Source organism: Schistocerca gregaria, chromosome 6 (assembly GCF_023897955.1).
Source record: "Schistocerca gregaria isolate iqSchGreg1 chromosome 6, iqSchGreg1.2, whole genome shotgun sequence".
Lineage (NCBI taxonomy): Eukaryota > Metazoa > Arthropoda > Insecta > Orthoptera > Acrididae > Schistocerca > Schistocerca gregaria.
Genome location: NC_064925.1, coordinates 130,495,411 through 130,514,752, shown reverse-complemented (window position 1 = coordinate 130,514,752; position 19,342 = coordinate 130,495,411). Strand labels below are relative to the sequence as shown.

Here is a 19,342-nt window from a genome sequence, read left to right as displayed (position 1 = left end):
CAGTACAGAGAAAGTTTAGTCTAGCTCAGCAGGTGGCGCCAAGTCTGGAGTAGTTCATTGTGCCGCACCAACGCCACCTGGAAGCAGCAAGTGAAAGTCTGTGATGATGGGTAGCCAGTGATGGACCAAAGGAACAGTGGGATTTAAGAGATGGCTGACAGCTGACAACAAATATGAGCAGTCCTGAAGGTTAGAACTATGGGCCAGCCATTGCAAAACTTCAACCAGAGTGGAGATGGCCAGGTGGGGCCAATGGTCCATGTGATGTGGAACGATCAATATGCACGTGTTTTGTCTCCTCCCACCAGTTCTCTTTAATCTACACTATTACACTAAGACAAGACATTGTTTAATGTTGCTATCAAAAAACTCACAAAGCTCTCAAAACATTTACTCCAAATTCATGCGCAATGCTCTAATAAACAGATGTACACAGACTATTTTTTTTTAAATAATAATGTACAGGTTTTCTGTTACAATCAATGGCGAGAAAGCACATTCTCTGCTGTGAAAAAGTATGGTTTAGTTTTCTTTCTCGCAGTCATTTTTAACTATGATAGCAGGGCAATTAAACCAGTTGACAAATTGTTTCTCCCATACATATTCTCTCCCTTTACATATGATTTTAAACAAAGACTGTATACACAACAATGTGCTGTTTTGTTTTCTTCCTCTCAGTCAGTGTCAACAGAAAACAAGAAAGCTGCATTTATGGCTTACTGGATTACAATTAGAATACTACTGCAGAATCTGAACGGTACAAAACTTTGTAATCATATCCATTCGCAGATTAAAACCATGCAAAATACCTTAGAGTCATTGAAGCTACTATCGTCAAACATTCAGCTGTTGGAGAGGTCTTGTTCCCACCCCATATACTGATCAGCTGAACTGATTTACCCACTAATTTTATGTGACTTCAGTTCCCAATCAAGGTTTTGTTTGCAATAACAATAAACAAATAAACAAGGCTCAAGGAGGGAGAGAGAGAGGGGGGGAGGGAGAAAGAGAGAGAGGTGGGAGGGAGAGAGAGACCTCTTGAGTGTCAGCATATTAAAGGAATATGGGAGGTCCTCTTTCCACATCAGGGTTGAAGAACAAGATTAGAAAGTTCAAATTAACCGGTGATTTGGGAACTGCCCATTGGAGAGGTCACACAACATGTTGTTGAAGAAGTTGCTGTTGCAATGGCTGAGAATAATTCTGGATGAAATTTGTGATCTTCAAGCAGTGCATGGGCTGTGTCATGACAGCTGAACATTCCACAGTCCACCATTTGAAAAGTTCTGTATACAATTGTGAAATGGTATCCATACAAATTTCACATTACTCATCAACTTTTGACATGTGACACAGACATTCATGTCTTCGCTCTTACATTTCTTGCAAGGGTTGAAGTTGTTGATGTGTGACCTTTGAACACTTTTGTAGTGATGAAGCACACTTTATGCTCACTGGGGCAGACAACACTCAAAATTATCACTTCTGGGAATCATCACCCCCAATGAACATTCCCATGCATAATGAACATGTCACTGTGTGGTGTGGCTTCACAGTATATTTCATGATTGATCAATTTTTCCTTGAACTTGGACCCCAAGGACCAAGGACATGTGGTGTGAACAGCACACATTACTGTGATCTGCTTTGCCAACATAAAGTCCCTGCTCCATGAGAGAGAGATGTTTAGACTCAACTGTTTTGATGCATGATGTGGCTCTACCTCACATTGCTCAAGAGGTCACTCAGTTACTATGTAACATAGCTCGAGAAAACCAAACTGCATGGCCACCAAGATCACCAGATTTGAAACTGTGTCATTTCTGGCTGTAGGTACCTGAACGACAAGGTTTATCAATGGACAACTAACAAACATTAACAGTTGAAAAAGACAACTGTGGGAGAGGTAGCCAACATCCCATCTGAGATGTTTTAGGCGGCAGTAGAAGAATCTCTCTCGTTCATGGCTGTCGTGGATGCAGATGGTCATCACACTGAGCAACATATGTAACCTGAAACACAAAGTATGCAGTTAATGGACGTTACCCTTTCGTGTAGAAATTAAAATGTGTTTCTTTCACTAGTTTATTTGTTATTTCTCTTTCATGTGCCCTTACAAACGTTTCCATAAAGTTTCATTGTCCATGGGAACACCGTATAAATGAAAACTGCGTAGAAAGTAGGTACAAGTATATTTCTAATGAAAAAATGTCAAAATGACACCTGCCAGGAACACTACAGATCAACAGTATCTAGACACCTATTAGTGGACATTCAGATAGGGCATATCCACCCTTTGCCTTTGTGATGGCTGTAACTCTGCTCTAGACTCTTTCAGTTAGAATGTCTGTGGATGAATGACAGCCCATTATTTCTCATGAGCCAAAATAAGGGAAGGTAGTGATGTTGGATGCTGGGTCTGTAGCGAAGTTGACATTCTGTCTCATCTCCGAGGTGTTCCACAGGAATCATGTTGAAAGGCCAGTCCATTTCAGAAATGTTATTGTCCACAAACCACTACCTCAAAGATGCTGCTTTATGACAGTGTGCCTTGTCATGCTGATACAATCAATCATCATCTCTACTGTACACAATACACAACACTGTAATATGTGTTCACATTTTTCAGTATTTAGCGTTTTCATAAATACAATAATGGGACCACATCCTAACCATAAAAATCACCCTCATTCCATACCAACACCTCTTCCATACTTCATTGTTGGCACTAGAAGCAATGGCAGGTAACACTCCAGGCATTCACCAAATCCAAACCTTTCCATTGTATTGTGACAGGATATTATATGATTCATCACTCCAAATCGTTCATTACCAGTCATTCCTTGTTCAGTGGCATCACAGTTGACACTAACTAAAGCATCGCTTAGCAGTAACTACCGAAACGTGTGCCTTATGAGGAGCTTGTGAACCATTGTGCACCATTTTCACTTTTGATCAAATAGTGTACTATGACTTGAAGTAGCCATATCTACCATATTGTATCCCAAACAATTCTGCAGATATGCATATTCTAAGGTTAATAAAACTACAGAAAAGTATTTATGTGCATAATTAGTCAAGAAGACAATCCAGCAAATGTGCTTTCAGAGAACCAAATGCACTAACTGTCCCCACACTATATACCGGGTGTCCCAGGAGGAACGGTCAATATTCAGGGGCATGACAAGAATGACAATTTGAAGCAAAAATCTTCATGTACACTTATGCCCTATTCTGAATGGTTTCTGGGATAGAACATTTATTTTGTGTGTTATTCAATACACTTTTACATATGTCCATCAATTACTGAACACAACAACACACATTTTACAATGTATCACATTTTCTGCATGTAATTTTTCACCATACATGTGTATGCGAGACACTGATATGTGCAGAAAGTTGCCATGTGCTGGTAGGAGGACTACGGTACACCACTTCATTAATGTGTTGCTGTTTCTGCACAAGTTGTTGAACTACACAGTCAGAAGAATAATGGGAACTTGGCAAAATACTTGTGTTGAAAACTCTGGTAAATACTCTACCATCAGGAATTTGACATGTTGGAAATCACCAAATAATTTTCAACAGAAGCAGGAGCACTACCATCGCAGAACCCGTAAACATACATTGTATCTGCATATGCTTCATTAGTGTGTGTGTGTGTGTGTGTGTGTGTGTGTGTGTGTGTGTGTCACTAACCAGCATGTGTGGGAACACAGTTAACTGATACTTCTCTCTGACACACTCAACACACCATGGAAAACTGCACTTTTAACAGGCTTGTTTAACCCCTCAAACGTGTTCTACAAACTGGACTTGGACAGGCTACTGCCTCACCACACATGCTCTGCAAACTGAGTTTGGGCTGCCTGGGAGCACTGTACTGCAGACTCTGCGAATGGCAGTTGAGCCCTCAGTTGGCAAAATTCAGGAGGCTCTAAAAACATATTTCAAGCTTATCAACCTCAAGGGTTGCACTACTTAGGGTAAGTGTCATCTAACAGGTATTGTTGATGTTTCTGTTGCCTAGGTAAGGCAGCAATGACGATGTCCGTAATGACAATGACACACAAACATTAATTGTCAAAGGCGATCTCGAAGAAGTGCTGACTGCTGGTAGTTGTTCTACAAGAATGAGGCCTGTCAAATGTTGTGCAGATAGGAGTAAACTTGCATTCATGGGGAAACCATTTGTAAAAATTCATTTTTAATATCCTCCAAATCCACTTGACATTTTCAAACTCTTTTTTGAGATAGATTGTTAACAATGAAATTAAGGAGATGAACAAATATGCTTGAGCCGTAGTAAAAATTGCTGGTTTGAAGAGCGTGCCGCAGCGCGTAGTGTGAAGCAGTCGCCTCCGTTTCTGGCAGTGGTGCTGCTGTGGCAATCACAGCTTTGGTGTTTCCCTCTGGTCGGAAAGGGGAAAGGTTGCTGTTAATGTGCATTTAAGGGGCACTATGAGCTCACCAGTAAGTCAGTCTGGGATCAGTATCTTGTCCCCAGTTTGCTAGTCCGTGCCTCGTCCACATTTGTTAGGCAGTTAGTGTCTGTCTGTCATTCAGAGTGCTAGTAAGTGTCGTTCGGATCAACCTTTAAAGCCGGCAAAATGAGAGTCTTTCCACTCCGCCAGTAAGAGAACTCAGCAAGTCGTCGCACAGTTCCTGCATCTGAGTCTGCGCATTTGGCCGCCAGTCTGCTGAAGTTTGCTTAGGCAATGGTCACTGGTGACTGGATCGATCAGTTGGTTGGTCACGTACTGAGACACAAGATTACTTGTCCATCTTGAGTGTCGGCGCATGTGAGGTCGCCAAGTTAATCCAGTGGGCCACGGCATATAGCGAGGGGTAGTGACACGAGAGCAACAGGAATCAACCCATGACATCAGTCTGGCTGGTGCGAGTTGCTGCGCTGCGAGATTGGCACGCCTTCCTGCGTCCGTTGAAACGGCTGGCAGTGGACGGTTCGGGAGAGCGATTTGGGGGTGCTGCGCCAGGTCTTCGAGAAATCACAGTTTATTAGAAGTTAGTTACGTGATTGGTGATATGTTGTGTGATTTACTCTGGTTAAATTCAACTTGTTTTCTTGGCCAGTCTCTCACTCGCATTTGTTAGGCAGTTAGTATCTGTCTATCGTTCGGAGCTGCCCCTGTCATGTTTGTCGGACTTGGCGTGTTAACGAATTTATTGTTTGGAGTATAACAGCCTAATACCTGAAATATGTTTTGATCTTGCCTATGATCTTGAGAGGCAGTATCTGTGTACTGTAGAGCATCTTAACTTGTTTGGCCAACCTTGTAAAATTTTATAAGATTGCATTTCATGGGCTTTTATTTAAATGATCATTTTAGTATATAAAGTTGCCACTCTTTCACCGCAAGACCTTTTTTAGAAGTTAAAATCAAGTTCCACCTTCGGTGCGAAATAAATATTTAAATTGTTAGTGTTTTGTACCATTTCCATCCCTCCTACGGGGGTGCATAGTTTGTGTGCTTGTGCAAATTGTTAAAACTTTTAGTTTAAAGTAATCTGGTGTGTTGCAGATTTACACCAGTGTAGTCTTTCGGAGGCTGTTGTGAGCGGTTGTAACTACGGCCGTGTAAAAAGAGAGCGGCAAGGTTCTCTGCCCGAATGCTCATACAGTCAAAACTTGTTTCTTTCTGCCTCTGAATAAATTGTAACTTTGACATTTAGAGGGTGCTCTTTCTGATTATAATGTTAAATCTGTTTTTTTTTAAAAAAAAAATGCCTTTAGGCGCTCTTAAAGTGAATAAAATTCCCATTTGTTGAAAGGAATTTGGTTATCTTTCATCAGTTACTCCCTGGCAACTACTGCCATGCTTACATAGTGTGATTAAATGTGTTAATGTTCTAGGTGAAAAGCTAGTAAATAAAATAAATTCTTAAAAATATTCTTTGAAAATAAATCACGGTTCAATGCTGAACAGTTTGTAAGTCCACACGTGGACACACTGAAACAACAGTCATGTGTTCACAAGTGGGTACCAACCAACAACTGGGAATTGTGTTCTTTGTTCACAGGGTTATTGCTAACAGGTATAATTTAGACATCTCATTTTGAAATTTATTACTAAAGGATAGAAATTTTAAAAACACCAATTTTCCTAAAAGTAATGTGTATGGATTCACTCACTCCTCCAATAAAATCCTTCATGAGACCTATCAAAATAAATCAGACGGAACACGTTTCCTTTCACTTTACACATTGCTTCTGCACTAAGCTTAAAATTGTTGGCAACTTGCAATCCCAACAATCACTTGACTAGAGAAATGTCCATCAAACTCTGCACTGCGAGAAAAGTGCCTTGAGGCACAGGAGGAATTACAAAGGTGGAAACTGGTAGTGGTGCAAGTATCAGCCAGGTCAAGACATGGCAGAAAGACATCCCAAGCACAGAGGTTGGCAGCAACAAGGTAGGTTGGACTAAAACAAAACATCATCAAAAAGGTTGGATGGGTAAGACACATGTGCACACCACCAGCCCACAAACAAATGTCTATTAAGTGAATTCTATCTCAGAAACCATTGCTTCACATGAGCATTTCTGTCACTTCTCTGAATACTGACCATTTCTCCTTGGATACCCTGCATATCTGAAAATACTATGCATGTTAAAACTGTACTGATTTTTTGAAAATACACACACACACACACACACACACACACACACACACACACACACACACACACACACACACACACACAATTAGGATACAAGAATTAGGACTGATTATCATATACAAGGAATATGTCTTCATGCAACTGATAAAATTCCGATAACTGCTTTGTTACAATGAACTCCCAACTGGCACAAAAAAATCACAGGTGACATCACTGTTTGGAAGTAATTAAAATATCATTTAAGAACATTGTGTCCATATAGTATTAAAGAGTATATAGGAGCTAGGTAATAAACCTTCAGAATAAAATTATAAGTGCATTAGTCAAAGAATGCAACTACTACTAAGTTTTTGTTCCTGTGTGCAAATATTTTCTGCTTTTTAAAACCTGTTTCATGCACAAAAGGAAACAAATACAGTGATAACAATAGAAAGTGGACAAGTTGAAGTGCTGACAGCAGAGAAGAAAAGAATGTAAAGCTACGAGTGGAAAACTGCATTTCTGGTATTGTGCATCAGTGCTAATTCACCTAAAAAATAGTGTTTGCATTTTGTATAAAACTGTTTCTCAGTGATTTTGTTGTACGGCATACAAGAATATTTGATCTGCTTTGATATGACATATAACTTATTGTCTAAGGTTTCCTTATCCCTAGCCAGAACCCAGTCCCACATAGTGATCCTGTGTCATTGCTTGGCTCGTGAAATGAAATGTGTGATGAGGGCCTCCCATTGGGTAGACCGCTCGCCTGGTTCAAGTCTTTCGATTTGATGCCACTTGGGCGTTGATGAAACCCCCCAAATGGCCTTACAATCAAATTACCCATATCCAACTGCAACACCACCCCTTCCAAAATGACATCCATCTGTTTATATTCGCAAAATCATGTCAATCAGGCCCAAACTTCCTTGCAATACCTCCTCTGGATCCGTACAATTCTCCTGCTATGCAATGCTAAATTCCTGGATCCCATATCACATACAGACTCCTACCCTTCACAAACTACAGCAGCATGACCACCACCTCAAAAAAACTCTCCTCCAAGCTCACTTCCCACTCCCACCTTGGGAAAGCACTATCCACCATCTCTGCAACAACCTCCGTGCCTCCCACACGACTCCTCGTAGCTGACAAATGGTGCCTTCAAACTGACTATATTTACCCCACACTCCAAAACTCCCTCTCACCACCATACAGAATCTAGAACCTAAACAGATCCAAAACACAGTCACGAATCTTTCCTCCAAAAGCCTTAGCCTCACAGATAGATCAGTACCTTCCAAAGGTCTCACCTTTTGTCCGACTCCCAAATTGAGTCTGGCAGGACTTGCTAAAGACCTTCTCTCCTTCTCCTGGTCCCTACTGTGGAAACACTTTCGCCACCAACTCTACCACTCACACTCCACCAAAGACCAATGTTGAACCCTGCCTGACTCAGTTCACTCCTCCATCCAACCTTGATCCATCCCCACTGTCCCCAAAAATCACCCCCTGTAAATTTTCCACAATTTCTTAAACTCAAACCTTGCTTCACCATCATTCCCCAAATTACTCAACATGCCAGCTAACCTTACATCTGCAGAAAGAACTGCAATCTACCAACAAAAAACTACCCATGACCTTATAATCTTACTTGCTGCTGAAGGCTCCACCACTGTTGCTTTGAACCGCAAGAGTTACCTGGCAGAAGGACTCCGCCAGCTGCCAGATTTCTCTCCAGTCGCTCCTCAAATCCTTAGGTCTATCCCAGAACCACTTCCCAAACTCCATCTCTCTCTTCACCCTTACCACTCCCCACACTCCTACCTTTTACATGCTTCCTAAAGTCCATAAGCCCAACCACCCTGGACACCCCATTGTGACAGGTTACTGTGCCTCAAGTGAGAGAATCTCTGCTCTTGTAGACTAACTACTTCAGCCTATTACCTACAAACTACCCTCCTACATAAAAGATACCAATCATTTCCTCCATAGACTCTCCGCCGTTAGTGTTCCTTTACCGCATGGTGCCCTGCTAGTCACTATTGATGCCGCTTCCTTTACACTAACATCTGTAATGCCCATGGCCTTACTGCATTGAGCACTACATTTCCCAATGCCTGAGGGATTTCAAAACATCAGCCTCCTTCGTAGTCATCATGATCACCTATATCCTCACCCACAGTCCCTCTCAAAATATACTGAGGGTCTCACTGAGGTCTTCACAGACCATAATTACCCTTATAACCTTTTCTCCTGCACCTTATCTTTGCAGTCACCCACCATCTTAGAAAGTCCCACTGTCTAGACACAGAGGAGCATTCCCCTCCTTAGGCAGTACCACCTAGGACTGGAGCAACTGAATTACATTCTCTGCCAGGGTTTCGACTACCTCTTGTCGTGCCCTGAAATGAGGAATCTCCTATCCAGTATCCTTCCCACCCCTGTCACAGTGGTATTCCGCTGCCCACCTAAATTACACAATATCCTCATCCACCCATACACAACCCCTGTTCCCAAACCATTGCCTAATGGGCCATACCCCTGTAATAGACCTATATGCAAGATCTGTCCCATACATCATCCCATCACCACCACCTACCTGTGAAACTAGTCATGTGATCTACAAGCTAAGCTGCAATCACTGTGCTGCATTCTATGTGGGCTTGACCAACAACAACCTGTCTGTCAGCATAAATGGCCACCGACAAACTGTGGCCAGAAAACAGCTGGACCACTCAGTTGCTGAGCACACTGCCCTCACAACATTCTATTTCCATGAATGCATCACAGCCTGTGTCATCTGGATCCTTGCAACCAACACCAGCTTCTCTGAACTGTGCACATGGGAACTCTCCCTGCAGTATATCCCACGTTCCCGTACCCCTCTGGCCCTAATTTAACTTGTCACCGTTTACCCACCTATCGCCTTCCCTGTTGCCATTTCAGCACTACACAGCCTCCTATTCTACCAACACACCCACAGTCTTTTTACTTCTCTCCTTTTTCCACTGCCCCCCCCCCCCCCCTCCCTCCCTCTAACCTTCAAACTGTACCTAGGTGTCCTACCTCCTCTCCATGTCCCTGTGTGCTCCACAAGCAGAACTTTCTGTCCCTCCACCTCTACCATGCTATCACTCCCCCTTCCTGCCCTTGCCACCTCCTTACCCCCACCGCTCACAATGTTTCTCTCATCATGCACTGCTACTCACAGTCTAGCCTCGACAGCCAGAGACAGTGGTCATGAGAGTGAGAGTTGCAAATGCGTGAGTGGATGTATATGTTGTCTAATTCCAATGAAAGCTTTTGTGACCAAACACTTACTTGTTTGACAGACTGTTTGTGGTTCCTGTCTGCGACTCAGCATCTCTGCTATATAGTGAGTAGGTCTCTTACCCTTTTCATAATACTGTCATTATTCCAGCCTGGATTTTTCATTGTTGTACATTTAGAATTTCTCCGAAACATGAGTACCTGCACCTGCAACCACACCCTGCCTCGAGAACTGCTTCATGCATGCTGAATTGCCTGCAACGGCCTTCTGGCGCTGAGCTGAATATTTTGGACATTGCAAGTTATGCTTTGTACAATCTGTACATCCAATCTCTCCAGTTCATCTCTGCTCTTAGTGCATGGTAGCATAATAGTTCATTCACAAAAGTTCGCAAGGAAAATGAAGTGCTTGCTGTAAGACACTTTTAATGTACATGAAAAAGTTTCAAGTGCATAAAAAAATTAATTTTTCCCACAAAAACTTCAAGGACAAAAATCAGTGTTCTTGAATACAAAATCTTTCATTTACACTGAAACATTTATCAAATAATGAAGAGACAAATATTCACAATTTTTTATTAGCTGGTACTACGTATGCATTACAATTACTTCAGGCAGTAAAGTTACTTCAGGCATGGAATACATATTGTTGCACATGAAGAATCACATCTATCTGTTGCCAGCATACAATGTCTGGAGATACTTCAAACTCTGAATCTTTAAGTGTTTAAATAGCTTTTATTTTCAATTCTTTTTTGACATGCCAAGGCATCTCTCATGATCAAAGATCTTGATACTCTAATTTCATTGCTTCTGTTATGTGGGGATAATTTTAGCATATTGTAAGCAGATGAGTATGTACAGTTTTTGTTTCACTGGTCCTATGAATGCTGTTGTTAATTAACTATGAACAAAAAATATACAGCATCATCTGGAACAGCAAGTCTGTTTCTTGCCAGCATATTTCATCATTTGGAGATATGCTGAAGAGTAGGAAATTTAATTGTTTTAATACTTTTTACAATACTCAGTATGCATTTGCAAACCCTGCTTGCAATCACACACAACTATCACACTCAAAAAAATCAGAGTTTCTGTCATGTTGGAATAATTTCATGACATAATAAAGTGATTAACATTTTCAGTTTTTATTTAACTGGTGGAATGAATCCTGTGCATTTATGTCACAAGCAGAATAGATATTTTAGCATCTGAAACATACAGTCTGTTTTTTTGCCAGTGAAATGTGTGAATTTTTTTACACCCACTGTACCTATATTCCATCCTTTTTGATCCAGGATTTGTACCATCACTGGAAAAGTTAAAAATAGTTTGTGTTGTCCTTTTTGTACATTTTTTTTGTTTCTTGTATTTTTTCTTTTTTAAAATAATTCATCCAGAAGTGTACGTTTCAATCAAGAGGTTTAGCTTTCAATGATTAGTGATGCTTCTTTGTGTGGTAAAGCTTGAAACAGGTAAATACACATAATGGTACCTTGCAAATTTTGCTGTGGTATCTGGTTTCCTAGTGCACTTTCCATTTCACCCAAACTACTCATCTATGCATTAGCATACTTTGCTTTGAATTTGGACCCACAACAACAACTAAAAAAGGCCTGCCTTTAAAATGTAGTGGATTCTCATTACTGGTACTCCTTCCTCTATCAGCTTTTTTCAGTTCTGTTGCCTATTTTTACAAACGTTTCCCTAAATCGAGAGAGGTGAATCTCTGTGTGCCTTTTCTGCCCTGTAATCTATCTGTTTAATTCAGGATGTAAAAAAACTACTTTTATAACATTTCACAATCTTATCCACTGATCCTACTTAGCTCTGTTGACTGTCACAACAGTCAATTGTACCCATAATCAAGTTATAATCTACACGACATAGGGGTTTCTCAATTTCTTTCACCAGTATTACTATCAATCTTCCCTGTTTCAATCATTTGTATTATTTTGGATACTGACAACATCCACATTCCTCTTTTATTGCACCACTTCATAGCAAGCATCTTATTAGTTGACAAACCTAAATTCTCCTTGTTCCAATTTCCTCTGTAATTTTGGCAGGCTGCATCTATTTGTAGCCACATGCTGTTGTTCCGTGGCTGTAAAACCAAAGGAATAGGTCTGGGCTGGAATACCAATTTGACACACAAAGCTATGTCCTGTTTCATCTATAGTCTCATAAGTGTAACCCCTATATTGCCACTTTTCCCTGAGTTGTAGAACCCAATTTCTGTTGTTGCTTATGCATATACAATGAAATTCAAATTATTACCAGTCTGACAATCATAGAGCACAAATGTGTTTACTCTGAATCAACATTGCTTGGATAGAATAAATTCTTTAAGAGATAATCAACATTTCTACAATATGAGACTCATCAAGCAAAGTTTCTGATGTGAGATAAATGTACTGTGAAACGTCTTATTAACTTTATCAACTATATCACAAATTTTAAACAGTCACCTCCAGTACCCACAGAGTTGTCATTAAATTGCAGCATTCTCAAAAGTAAAATAAAATGATTTCAGGACATAATTTCACTGTAAACTGGACCAATGTGATCACCAGTTAGTTCCAGTTTTTTTTATAAACTTAACTAATCAAATAGCAACAAAACAATGAAGTTCCTCAAATGCAGTATCTTTCCATTTTGACAGTTGGGATGAACACATTCTGGAGTATTTGTCCTGGTGTATACATAAAATCAAATCATTTCATCTGCTATAAACAGCAACAGCTCTTCTGACAGAAACGTCAAAATAAAATTGGTCAAATGCGAGTAGGACTTGCACTCTGAGGAATCCACACAAATGCAATTGTTTGTATAGATTGATCGTCAATCCCAGGAATTGATGATCTTGACAATTTTTGCCTGTTATCGATATTGATACCAGCAAGTTACCAGCCCCGGAAGTTCCAAGACATTCAAGAATGTTTTAATTTTAAGTTTAAATTTTTTGTGTAACGTAGCATTTGCTATTGTAATTCCTGAGAAAATGGGATCTTAAAACAGGGACGGACAGACAGTCAGATAACAAAGGACAAAAAATATGTATAATTTTCTGTGATAATTACACATACACAGTTTCTGTATTCTTCCTTTATTTATGCTATGAATCCTTGCTTATTGCCAAATTTTATGATTGTAGGTCATAGGGAAGTACCTATAGGTTTTGGCGAAAGCTTGTGAGTATCAAAACATGTGGCATAAATGGCTGTATCTTGATTGGATTGACTTGGCAGCTCATATCTTTTTACCTGCTAAGGGAATATAGACAGCTGTAGCTTTTTATTGGATTGCCTTAGAAACTCATTTTTTTACCCGCTAAGGGAATATATACCAGTATGTGATGTAAATTTCAAGTTGATACGTCTACCACTCCTGAGAAAAATGGTTCTTGACAGACATGCAGACATACAACAAAGTGAACTTATAAGGGTTCTATTTTTACCGACAGAGGTACAGAATCCTAAAACTGACAGAATGCTTGTGACATTAACCACTTGACATTTATGTCCTAAAGTCAAGTCATCAAACACATACTTTAATGGTTGGAAATTTGTTTGTTTCCAATCAAAAGTGTCACTAAGGGATGCTCTTACCCAAAACATTTTGCTGTCACTTTCTAATTCAGATTCTGAACAACTGTCGATAGCACCTCTTGCAGAAGCATCAAACTGGTGTGCTGTACCAGCTGATGTGCACAGAATGCTGAGAACTAATAATTCCAGATTCTGCTGAAGATAATCACTGCTACAGACATGTGAAAATTCACACCCACTGTCTCCAGGATATTTCTATTAGCGCATGGTAATCTGACATTTCTCTCATGGGCAAAAGAATGCAAAATTAAGTCTGATGAAAACACACAAGGTGAAGTCAAAATCTGCAACAAGTGATCACAGCAGCAGATGCACATGCAAACTATGCAGCTGAACTCTGAACAGCTACTGAAAGAATGGTGCAGAAATTCAGTTGTGTTTGTTAAAACATCAGGTGTATGCACTGAAACATGTCCATAGCACTTGGGGAGCAGCAGAACATGAGTTAACTTTTCCACAAGAGTGAAAAGGTTAAAAAAATGTTCTTGAATTTCTATATGTGATGCTAATGTATAAGCAAATTGTGTAGCTACCTAAAAATTGTATGAACTTGCTGGATATAATATCATTGTAGAACATTATTAATGAACAAATAAACTACTACTACTACTACTACTACTACTACTACTACTAGTTATAGATCTACATCTATACTCTGCAAACCACCATGAAGTGTATGCAGAAGGTACTTCCCATTGTAACACTTATTAGGGTTGCTTCCCATTCCATTCATGTATGGAGTGTGGGGAGAATGACTGACTGAATGCCTCTGTGCAAGCTGTAATTATTCCAAAAATATCCTCATAATGCCTACGTGAGCGATATGCAGGGGGGTCAATAATGCATATCATGAAGCAGAACGTTCAGGTATGTGGAATGACTAGTAATACATTAACACCCAGGGGTGAGCATTACTGGATACTTCTGCATAGTTGTTAACAACAAATTATGACTATGGCTAATCTACTTAAATTACGATTATGGTAATTATTTCTTGATTACTTTGTATGTATATAAATACATGTAATATATTTCCACCCCTAGTCAACCAAGTACCACCCAGACCCTGAGTACCTCAATAATTTATTCCATTTATGCTATGACTTTCACAAGTCAAGTCTTGAAAAGAGGTGAGGTCCTCTATCTCCTATCTTCCCCAAAGCACCTGTTGCCACCTTTCATCAGTTATCTGACCTCCGTAACACCCTAGCCAAACCCTGTGACATTTCCAAACCATTATCCTGATCCAAGGGTTCTTAGCCGTGCAGGTAGAGACGTAGCAGTGTGCAGTCATAACACAGTGATTGCATAAGGCAATGATTAACAAATTAAACAATTACACATGATAATTAAGAAAATAATTAGAAGAAAAACATTAATTGATGTAGCATTTTTTATTACACTAAGAATGGTGAAAACTGATTTACGATCCAAGTATATATGGAGATATTTGAGTTTTAATTCAGTAAGACTATCAGAATTAACTCAGGAGGAGGTTGGAGTGAGGAGGAGGCCAGAGAGCACATTTGGGAGTACCAGAGGCGGCAGCCTTAAGTACTGCCAGTCAGCATGGCAAGCGAAGGCGGTGGGGTCTGGAAAGTGGGAGAGTAAATGCAGGGACACAGAAAAAGTAACTGAAGCAAAAGTTAAGATGCAGTTTACAGGGACAGACATTCCTTCATTTACGTTCCTGTGTCCCTAGGTGGGCCCAGCCCAAAGGAAAAATAGTCCACCTTACATTTCATTGTAGCAGAAACTAGAGAATTTGCTGTTTTAGTTAGTAAAGCTTAGAATTTGATATCATGTCAGTAAATCGTGGATAATGATACAAATACAAGCAGAATTAATATTTTGTAACTGATGTTATGGCCAGCAAGAATCAGGAAAGTGGGATGATACACGATTGTTAGATGCAGCTTGGCATCTGGACCAGATAGACATGTGCCAAGTGTCACTCTGTCATGGTTGCACAATGAGTTTTGTTTGTGCACATACTGTGCTCGTAATGTTGTCTACGTAAAGTCACACAGGCAGTGATATTTAAGACTGTGTTTTCAGCATATTTCTGCTGGTTACAAACTGCTGAGACTTAGATGCAAGCAGTTAATCAGTAAAGATTATGGCGTGTGTAAAGAGTCATTAAACAGTCCTGCCAAAATGTGATAAGTCTCATGTGGCAAAGAGCATTAACTGCATATCCCCCAACATAGATTATCTGTGGAGTGGTACTTATAAAAGAAAATCTTATGTGAGTGAAGTTCCACGTGTGGCCTTTGTGCCACTCTCATTCGAGCAATTTCTGTAAATTCTGAAAAGCATCATTTTTGATTTTGTTTCAATGTAATTACGAATGTACAACCAACAAGAATTAGTTTCTCTTTATTTGTGATTGTATTAAAATTCCCAGAATGTGCTTATGCTGGAAACTTAAGTAGACAGAATCCACATGTTGGATCTACATCTACATCTACATGACTACTCTGCAATTCACATTTAAGTGCTTGGCAGAGGGTTCATCAAACCACAATCATACTATCTCTACTATTCCACTCCCGAACAGCGAGCGGGAAAAACGAACACCTAAACCTTTCTGTTCGAGCTCTGATTTCTCTTATTTTATTTTGATGATCATTCCTACCTATGTAGGTTGGGCTCAACAAAATATTTTCGCATTCGGAAGAGAAAGTTGGTGTGAAATTTCGTAAAAAGGTCTCGCCGCGACGAAAAACGTCTATGCTGTAATGACTTCCATCCCAACTCGTGTATCATATCTGCCACACTCTCTCCCCTATAACGTGATAATACAAAACGAGCTGCCCTTTTTTGCACCCTTTCGATGTCCTCCGTCAATCCCACCTGGTAAGGATCCCACACCGCGTAGCAATATTCTAACAGAGGACAAACGAGTGTAGTGTAAGCTGTCTCTTTAGTGGACTTGTTGCATCTTCTAAGTGTCCTGCCAATGAAACGCAACGTTTGGCTCGCCTTCCCGACAATATTATCTATGTGGTCCTTCCAACTGAAGTTGTTCGTAATTTTAACACCCAGGTACTTAGTTGAATTGACAGCCTTGAGAATTGTACTATTTATCGAGTAATCGAATTCCAATGGATTTCTTTTGGAACTCGTGTGGATCATCTCACACTTTTCGTTATTTAGCGTCAACTGCCACCTGACACAACTTTTCTAAATCGCTTTGCAACTGATACTGGTCTTCAGATGACCTTACTAGACGGTAAATTACAGCATCATCTGCGAACAGTCTAAGAGAACTGCTCAGATTGTCACCCAGGTCATTTATATAGATCAGGAACAGTAGAGGTCCCAGGACGCTTCCCTGGGGAACACCTGATATCACTTCAGTTTTACAGTTTTACATCGCAGCAGTTGCCCTATAGGTGAGTTTGACAGATTGCCAAAGTTCAAGACCACAGTAGAGGCACGTAGGTCAGTGTCGGTATATGCACATGCATCCCTGAAAATGCTGCTTACTGTAACAGTGTGTTATGTCCAACAGTATGCTGTAAATTTGAGCTTGACATTCTAATTTTTCCCAGAGTATGCCAATGCATTTGAGTTGTGTTCATCAACAACGTAAGTGTTGGATTCACAGTAAAAATTAATCTGACCACAAGAGGATATTGATATGTTTCAAATCATTCTGAATGTGAAACTTGCCCTGGACATCTGCACGCTACAACCAACTCCTGCCCCACCACTTTTAAGATCCCACAATACCAAACGCATGTTAACTTGTGAAACAACACATATTGTCTATCAGACAAACTGTGTCCACTGCACACCATTTAATGTATGCATGAGAGTCATTAAGCTGGTTGATCACATAAAAGGAGAACTATTCTGTCTTGGTCACATACAGTCCCCAGTTGTTCTGCACAATGTCTCAAAGCACCTGAGTAGCTGCTACTGCTACATGATACACAACATTTGTATGCTCCCATCCAATACTAGTTTCTCCCAAACTCTGGATATGGGGACTTACCCTGCAACATGTCCTCGCATTCCAACCCTCTTCACTGACATCCACCCCCCCCCCCCCCCCCTTGTTGAGAGTAAAAATTAATTTGGCTCAGACCACTATTAAATAATCTTCCACTTCATTTTAATAATTTTATATTAAATTAAAATTTAAGATCATTTGACTGCAGTCTGAAATGAACTCACTCTTACTTTCAATTTACCATTTGACTGTTCCCACAGTTCTGTCATCAATGGAAAGTTTGAACACCCTCCCTCTGCCCTAATTCTTAATTGCACTATTCATCTCTATTCCTCTTAATCTTTCTTTACTTCTCACTCTGTTCTTATCCCTGGACAAACAGGTAAAGTGGTCACCAAGGAATTATCTCTTATCTCCACTCTCTGACATTCCCCCTCCATCTTTATCTCACCCTGCTACAAGGGGTGGGGTCTGTCCTTACCCTGTGGACTGAGTGACCTGCCCTTCCTTGTATCCTTTTAAACCAGCCCCTATCATCTCTCTCTATCCACTCCAATGACAGAACTACTAGTAAAGAAAATCACGCAGTGTAACACTTTTTTATTTGTCTATCGATGGCACTACATATTTCGGCTCCCAATGGTAAGAGCTTGCCAACAATTCTGTCTTTTAATTTATACATATGTATATGGAGAAGAGATTGACATAAATCGTTAACTGTTCTCTGTGACATCTTTCGTGAAGAAGAAAAATTATAGCATGATTCACATTTTGTCGAATTTCCTTCTGCATTAATAAGCCTCTCACTTTAATGATTTGAAACACATTCTCCAGACACGTTGTCTTCACAGCTCATATTGCTCATCGTTTTATCTGACAATACTTCCAAAATGAAATTACTTCCATAATTCTTTATCCATGTTTCTGATTCATCTTCAGAAGTTTACAAACATTTAAAAAACTCTGAATGAATGTTTGCACTATTTTCTCTCGTTACAGTGTCATCTTTAATAATGAAAGAAGTTGTTTTATTATTTTCATCATGCCTGTATTGTTTCTCTAATCACATTTTCATTGTAACAATTTATTTGTACACAAAATTGAAGTACTTCATCATAATAGTCGATGGGACCAGTGGCCAATAGGAACAAGCATACTGAGTGACAGTTTGGAGCAGCTATATTGTTATCAGAATGGTTTTTCTGCCTCCAATTAAAAATCTGATGGGAAGAGAAAACTATAGCATGTGGCAGTTTGCTGTTTGAACTTACCTAGAACACAAACTGTTGTGAGATGGAGTTAATGGCAAAATACAAATGTAACTGAAGTGTACACAAAAAGAGCTTAAGTTCTACTCTCTGTCCATCCTTGAATATATGTTTCACCTGCAAGATACCAGTACAGCTAAAGAAGCATGGGACAAGCTAAAGCAAGACTATGAAGCCTCTGTCCTCTTCTGACAAACAGGGTTATTAAAGACATCTGACAACCTGACCTGAAAATTGTTCATCAGTAGGACAGCAGCTTGAAATTTTGCCAAATAAGTTGTGGACAGAAGTACTATACCTTGGACAATAAAGAAGCTGAATCTTTGACATCTCAAAATGTTTTGAAGCACTGCATCTGTTCACATTCCGGGAAATCAGCTGGCAAAGTTGGAACAGATGTAGTACTGAGTGTGCATTGGTAGGATACTGTGAAGAATCAAATTTAATCAATCTGCAGAAGAATGAGAAAAAACAGGGATGATGTTCTTTATTAAGGTACTTCTAAAAAAACTGAATTACACGAACCAAGTTGATTGTCCATCCCACACCCACTACAAGAAATAGATCCTGAGCTTGAGACTACTTCATCAAGTTACAGGCCTAG

General features: G+C 39.9%; 1 protein-coding gene across 1 annotated transcript in view; it reads right to left on the bottom strand.

The window, feature by feature from the left end:
- Positions 1–19,342, bottom strand: part of LOC126278768 (programmed cell death protein 2-like) — a 43,535-nt gene that overhangs the window by 10,460 nt on the left and 13,733 nt on the right. The window lies entirely within an intron of this gene.